The 7814-nt window shown below is 40.2% G+C and overlaps 1 long non-coding RNA gene across 1 annotated transcript in view; it reads right to left on the reverse strand.

The window, feature by feature from the left end:
• Positions 1-6678, reverse strand: part of LOC132990341 (uncharacterized) — a 28785-nt gene extending 22107 nt beyond the window's left edge. Inside the window, exons 1-2 of the long non-coding RNA XR_009676052.1 lie at positions 6564-6678; positions 5475-5608 (exon numbers count right to left, since the gene is read on the reverse strand). This is a non-coding gene — a long non-coding RNA (uncharacterized LOC132990341). The remainder of the gene's footprint in view (positions 1-5474; positions 5609-6563) is intronic.
• Between the last annotated feature and the right edge of the window lie 1136 nt (positions 6679-7814).

Here is a 7814-nt window from a genome sequence, read left to right on the forward strand (position 1 = left end):
AAGGTTGGCTCACCAGGAGCTCCATGAGTGTGAAACAAGGGTATATATGCTGCTGTCGGAGACACAAGTTTTTATGATATTAACCTTGTTTTAAGAAATACATGGCTTATTCATGATCTCTGTTAACAGCGGGCTCCACCAATCAGGGATGTCGTTGTGAGACTATAGGATTGTGGGTAGTGTAGTTCTTTTCCTGAGCTCCACGAGTGTGAAAAAAGAGTATATATGCTGCTGTAGAAGACACAAGTTGGTTTGATATCAACCTAGTTTGAAGAAATACATGGTTTATTCGCGATCTCAGGGAAAATAACTGCACTACCCACGATCCTGTAGTGTCACAGCGATGTCTCTGATTTGTGGAGCCCGCTGTTACCATGGAGATGTTTACTTTCCCCGCAAACTTCGGCTGTTGGATGCTTCCACTGAAGTTCCCCGAAGAAGGTCTGTGTACATTTTAAAAGAAGTGGGCTATATAAAATTTTGTTGGAACTTGTTGGAATTGCAAAGGATTGTGGGATTTGTAGTTCCTTCCACTCCTGGAAAATGTGTACCTTTTCCCTTTTCTCCTTTCTCCCATTATTGTTTTGACCATTGTTTTTTTTGCTACGGGTATTCAGGTAGCTGGTTGGCTTGGTTTCAGGGTTTGAAATATCGATATAAGGATTTTCTGAAACGTCAAGGGAGGATTTGAATTGGGAAATGTACTTCTGGAACCAGAGCCGCCGAAAAAGTGGGCAATCACTGTTGAGGTCTATTACTTGGGGTTATGTGTCAGTGGACAAAAAGAAAGATATCAGCAGTGAATCTCAAATTACACCGTTTGAAAGTGTTGTGATTGAAGACAGATCCCGGTTCTCTTTTATTCTTTCTGTTTGAGGCCTTTGTTGTTTTGGAGTATGAAGAGCTGAGGGATAGTGTGACATGCGTCTGCTGGGCGGGAAGGGATTAGGATGGATGGATGAATGATGCCGTAGGGTCTATCCTGTCGTTCATCCATTTCTGTCCCACAATCACTGGAAACCAATCCCACTTCAGTAGGCTTAAGGGTCCACTCATTCATACAAAGTCAAACCCATACAACCACGTGCCTGCTGGCATTTAATAGCCTAGTGAAGGCTACCATTTCAAAGAGGAGGATTCTCCATATTGGAGTTAATAACAAAAATGTAATTTCTATGGTTGAAGATGTATCACACAACACTCAGAGACCTGAAGCAGCACTCTGTCTTTTCCTTGCTGAAAAAAAATTCAATTTGGCAGCATAGTATTGATCTATACATTTGTCAATCTGCTTTTTTGTCTGATAAACCAGCTCAGCCCTCAGGAGTATTTTTGATTTCAGCTTACTGAGACTGGCTTTGAACCAAACCTGTGCTGATCAGTTTGATGGATTCTACCGTCCATGTGCAGTCAGCTCTCTTTTTCCACTACCAGGATTTTTTTTCTGTCCTACAGTAAAGCTCAAGGGAGCTCTAAAGTCCCAATCTGCAATATTGAGCAGCCATTTTATGCTGTAGTTACACTTCTGTACATCCTCAGTTCATTAAAGACGATTAACCCTGATAAGAGATGGATTGAAAGTTCATCACCACTCTTTTGAAACGGTCCGTCTTTTTAAAACTTCTGTCAGCAAATTTCTCAATTCTTATTTTCAGCAATCATATGTTACTGATAATGTATTCTTGCTGCATTAATTAATCTAGTTAGTATTGTCATACTCTTCATTAGAGTTCATTTCCAGCTCTTCATTTACACATAAATTAGTTCTGCTCAAGTAATTAACCCTCCCTCCTTCTTTTACTACTGACAGGCATTTATTCTCTTCTCATTACAGCTAGTTACTGTAAATGATGGCCTCCAAGCCTCATCTAAATTCTTGATGATGTTTTCCTATTCCGCACATCTTTTAGTGACAATAGAACATGTCATAAATGTATTTCATATATGGATTACATGCATATACAGTGGTAAAGTGGTGCCTGGGTAAGTGGGTATATTTTCAAGTTTTCCCCAAAATGTGTTTTTTAATTCATTCAAAAACTGTCACAAACACTTTACTTCCTCTGTGGGTATACCCTGCACTACACCACTGTGTACAGTATTTACATTCTTTGTTATGCAGATGATACCTTATTCTTTCTATCGGTCAGCTTTGATTCAGACCCAGGGGCTTTTTCTGTATGTGAAGTTGAACCCCCATTTTCTACACCCAAAATCTTCTGCCTGTCACCATTATGTAGGGGAACTAAAGTTACTAATATTTGACTTTAAAAGACCCTATACCTATGTTCAAAATGGCATCAGTGCTGAAAAACTACTCAGGATCTATTCATATCAAATGGAAGCCATTGCATAAAGTCAATTGTACTTAATATAGAGTCAGAAAGTACAACTAGCAGTTGTTACTTCAATGAATCATTTGTCTCTGACGCCCAGCCACCACCATCGGACTGTGTCGTCCCCACAACAACCGCCGCCTTCATTCATGCACGGCCTGCTCCGACCTCCAGCTCTTTCCCCATATGCTTTTTTGTAAAGTGTCTCGAGATAGCACTTGTTATGAATTGGCGCTGTACAAATAATGGTTGATTGATCTCTAACTTTGAGTGTAATATAGTGACAATTTGTACTGTTGTAGATAATAAAGAATATAAAGTCAAATACATGTTATGAAGAACATTCAGAAATGTCCACTGCCATCTTCAACCAGCCCAGTAATAGTGTTGTTGGATAACCAATGCAAATTCATTCCCAAATGGAAAGGAGATTGGTGTGGTATTTCTCACCCAAGTTCCCATAAAATCCCCCAAAAATGATGCATGGTTTATTTGATTTAGTTTTGATGTTGATTTGTTGTAAAAAAAAAATAATAAAAAGGCAAAAAGGCTTGATCACATGAGGGTGAAAAACACTTTTGTGGTTGCTTCGAGGTGAAGGATGTTACTTTCTCTGTATTTCCTTTCTCAGAAACAACATTCAATCCCCAAAAAAGAACTTAAATTAAACTCTTTAAAGCATCATACAAATGCCTGATTATTTTGTTCAAATGGTATTCCTGAGATGCCAAAAATATTCATCAGTTCAAATGTGATCATTTATCCCTGTCTTGTATTGCAAAAAGGAGATAAAGATGAGGAATTATGTTTCTATTTTTGATGCATCAGGCGACTACAGAAGGCTGTAATAAACTCAATCCCATCTCCCTTCAAACCCACTGAGCAGTGCTTGCAGATCAAACACCAGAGTGTGTCTTTAACCGTGTCCTAGTGGGTGTGTGTATTGATTGTGGGGGAGGAATTAGTTTTCTGGTTATTAATAGCCTGAGGAGGGAAGCCTAATGGGAGCTCTACTTCCTCCAACTGGTTTATTCATAGCAGGATCATTACTGCAATAATTGACCCCCTTCCTGCTTGTCTGTCTATCTGAAGGACTACAAAATACACAGTGTGTGTGTGTGTGTGTGTGTGTGTGTGTGTGTGTGTGTGTGTGTGTGTGTGTGTGTGTGTGTGTGTGTGTGTGTGTGTGTGTGTGTGTGTGTGTGTGTGTGTGTGTGTGTGTCCAGTACCTATGTACCTGTTTCCTTCTCTCTCTCTCTCTCTCTCTCTCTCTCTCTCTCTCTCTCTCTCTCTCTGTCTCTCTCTCTCTCTCTAGCCCTCAAACACAAACATCCCTCCTTTTGCACCATGCTGGGCCTTTTATATATTCTTCTGTATAAAAGAAGAATACTCTCTATTTTCTATAGAGCATATTCTTCCTGTAATTGTGTGCTTTCCATCTCTTCTGCTCTGTGTAAATGTGTAGTTCTCTCTTTTTCGATGTATTGGATCTTGGCTCCCTCTGCTCTTTTCCTTATCCAATGTTCTGACAAGAGGCTGCCCTATTCACCCCCCCGGCATAAGTCCCCTGAGGCGACAAATTATTCATAAACTATTTCCTATCTTTACAGATATGCTTTCAAAAAGCTTTTCCTTGTCCACCATTTAAGCTGCATTAAGGATGAGCGGGGAGTGCATGTGTACATTTTGTGTATGCAGAGCATCTCAGCTGCCTAAAAGAGATGTGTCTCAGCTGAAGCACAGTCCTCCCCTCCGGCTTACATCTCCCAGTAGCTGTATACACACAGCTACAAGCTACATTTTATAGTCTTTTTTTGTCTTTCATAACCCACTGTCCTACAACTCCCGTTTTTTTCTAACCAAGACACTATCTCATTCAGAAGAGCAGAATATGAAAAATATATTCTGTGATCTTTCCCCCCATTCCATCGCCTTGATACTTATATTTCTCATTTTATATCACAATATGAATCTCTTCCTCTTATTTCAAATGAATATTCACACCCATCTGCCTCTCACAGGGCCTCTCTGCCCACATATATCCTGTTGTTTGGCTGTAATTTCCAATCGCTTCCTGCCCTGAGGCACCGCTTGACTCAAGTGCACTGTAGTACACAGCTGAAGTAAACATCCTCCTTAGTGCAAGTGTTTGAATTAAAATAGACAATTGTTTGTAGAGGAGAGAAATTCAGAAATCTGACTACAGCTGAAGAAGAAGAATAAGGAAACAGCAGTATTTGTATATATTTTTTCTATAGGCAGGAGGCCTTGATGAAAGAGGACCGTGGCTCAGGGGTCAGATTTTTCGGTTATCCCTGTGTCTGACTGCTGTAATAAACTCAATCCCCCTCTCCCCTCAAACCCAGTGAGCTGTGCTTGCCAGAGTGCGTATTTAACCGTGCCCTTCATTTGATTATTTGTACTGTCATTTTTACTGTCCTCGAGTCTGCTTGAAGAGGTGGTCTCGGGCACGATTGATGTTTACTCAAGTACGGTCCGCAGAAGATGTGAACGCAGCCATGCTCAAACAAGGAAGTGGACCGCTATATGACATCATTCTAAAGGGCTTGTGTTGCTCCAAAAAGTCAATGTCATATTCATGCAGCACAGGCAACATTTTGTGTTTGAAAACGCCCTAAATGCTGATTCTAGGTTACAGTCCAAGTTCGGGAAAAGATGCAAAATATCTGACATTTGAATGAAATGTGTTTTTGCTCGTGTGCAGGGTGAGTATACATTTGTATGTTTGAAACAAATGAATTTGTGTTTGCATGCATGGAGTTTGCACTCGGTTTCCCCCTGCAGTGTTGTAGATCTTTCCTTTAAGGAACAAGGAAAGATGGCTTTGTTTCTTCATTCTTTGGAACAAGCAGGCTGTTTGTTCAGCCGTGTTTGTCCTTTCTCACCTAATGTCATGGATACACTCCAACACACATTGGCTGGAAAAATGAGGAAACAGGATGTGTTTTTCCCGGTTTTCAGCCGAGAGTTCCCCGTGGAGCCCTTCCTTATTTGAATGTATGAAATGTAAACAAACAGAAAAAAAAATCATACAGCAAATCTGCGCAGTTGTACGCTTCAGATGAACAGGTGCACCCACGCAGACACAGAAATGTTCAAACTCAAACAAATACTCACATCTTGTCTTCCTTTGCACTGAGTCAACACGTTAGTGGTGACTTTGGTGTTGTTTCAAAAAAAGAAAAAAGAAAAAACACGGTCAATTTCCCCTCTGGCTTCCTCTCAGGATGTGACAGCGATTGACCGTTGTCCTGTGGACACACAAAGACAATGTCAGCATGAGTAGCCATTAACCTCTGAGCCCCATACATGAAAAACACAGCAGCTTGGCTTCCACAACATGTTTGTCTAACACGGGTTACAGGATGGATTGAAGCACAAACAAAAATCCTTCATGCTGCACAACATCCTCTCTGTAAGTTGTGCAAACAAATGACACACTATTAATTGTGCAACTCCTTGGATTCATACAACTGGAAGACCTCAAGTTAATGTATCATTATAAATGCATCTATATTTTTATTTATCAATTAATTAGATTAATCGGCCAGCCGATAATACAGGCCGATATTAGCCTATCAAGTGACTATAGGTATCGGCTAGTTTTATCACTGATACACCCTGATATTAAATCATAATAATTTAATAATAATAATAATTTATACTTTATTAATCCTGCGAGGGGAAATTTAGTTTTACACTCTGTTTAATGAACATGCTACACAAACATGCACAAACAGGATCCTGTGGACATGCATTAATGGAGAGGTCTCAGAGTGAGGGGGCTGACCACAGCGAGCCCTCCAGAGCAGTTTTGGGGTTCGGTGCCTTGCTCATGGGCACCTCGGAAGTGCTCAGGAAGTGGACTGGCACCTCTCCAGCTACCAGACCAATTTCCGCCCCTACAGACTGAGCTTCTGCTGCCCCAAATAGCATTTTATTCAAGTATCATTGTACCAGCGATGTGTTATTTGGATTAAACCAAGCATTATCATTCTCAGGAGTGGAACGCTGAAGGGGTGGCTTTGTTTTGGTTTGAGAGAGGTGCTAAAGTACTACAGGACATCTACTCTGAAAGTCTCATATTATACCTTTAACACTGGCCATCTATGTTAAAAAAGGTCATTACAATAACAGGTGGAACCAGATATTACTCACATTCATTCATGTGTTGCACACAGTGTACACATAAAAAAGCATACTGACCCCTTTTTGGGTTTTCAGGAAGGATTATGGGCAGCTTTTTAGCTTGGATCATTGACAGCAGCCGGAATTTACCAGCGTCCTGCGTCATTCTTCATGGTACCAAGCATGGCTGATCTGGATAAATGCGAACAAATCTGTTTTAGCCTCCTTGCCCTTTTTTCAAAAACATAGCAAAATCTGTCCATTTATTTGATATAAAATATTCAGTGTGTTCAAATGTTATATTAACTTAGATGTAAAAACCTGTTTTTTGTTTCTTTATCATGCTCATAACAAAGCCAAGATGAGAGTGCACCAACGGCATGCTAATTCTTCCATCCGTGTGCACTTTCTCACACTTTTTCATTTGAAAGCCTTGTGTGAGCCCAATTACAACTTATAAGTTCACCACAAATGTGCAAATATTGCTAAACCGGTTCTGACGGCTGCCAACTTTATTATTAAATGAATTACAGTGGCATGAAAACAATGCAATCCTTTTGACTTTGTCTTTTTCATAAGATGAAAACAACCACTGGCATCTGCAACGCACCTTAATTCAGTTTCAGTGAGGAATGAAAGCACAACCAGCTATGCACAGCAAAACATCACAACAGACATGAAGGTAATTTAGTAGCGCTACCTTTGATCCTGTACTCTGATGTATCAGATCACAAAGGAGCCAGTTTCTATACTCATCAGTACTTTCTGCATTTAAGGGATCTTCAAAGAGCTTTGACAATGGGTCACAGATTGGAGGGTATTCCTTTTTCATTATTGATTGTGACATTGACGAGACCACAGAGGAAGACATGGTATCTCATGACAAGAAAAGATATCGGATACAGTTACCAGGATGTTCCAGACATCAGGAACAAGTCTGAAACAAGAATCCACAGCGATGCTGGCAGCTTGGGAGGTAGCACAGAAGTGTTGTGAGCTAAATACTTGTGTTAGTATGCTAACATACACACCCTAATAATGTCAACATGTTCAAATTCAGCATGTTAACTCAACCTGGGTTATGATTATAAGAAAACCAAACTTCAATAAAAGACTTCAACCATGGGGCTCAATAAATGTAGCAGATATCATGGTAATACATTCAACATTAAGACATTTAATTAAACTCTACACATGGCAACTCATCCTTTGCTCTATGTAGCAGCCCAGCCAAGTTAGAGGATCATAAAAAGTGATCTGAATGAATCTCCTTGGCACCATGAGTGACTGTACAAATGAAGGTGTAAGTTAAAACTCTGACCTCCTGGG

The sequence above is a fragment of the Labrus mixtus genome, chromosome 15, assembly GCF_963584025.1.
Source record: "Labrus mixtus chromosome 15, fLabMix1.1, whole genome shotgun sequence".
NCBI classification, from domain to species: domain Eukaryota; kingdom Metazoa; phylum Chordata; class Actinopteri; order Labriformes; family Labridae; genus Labrus; species Labrus mixtus.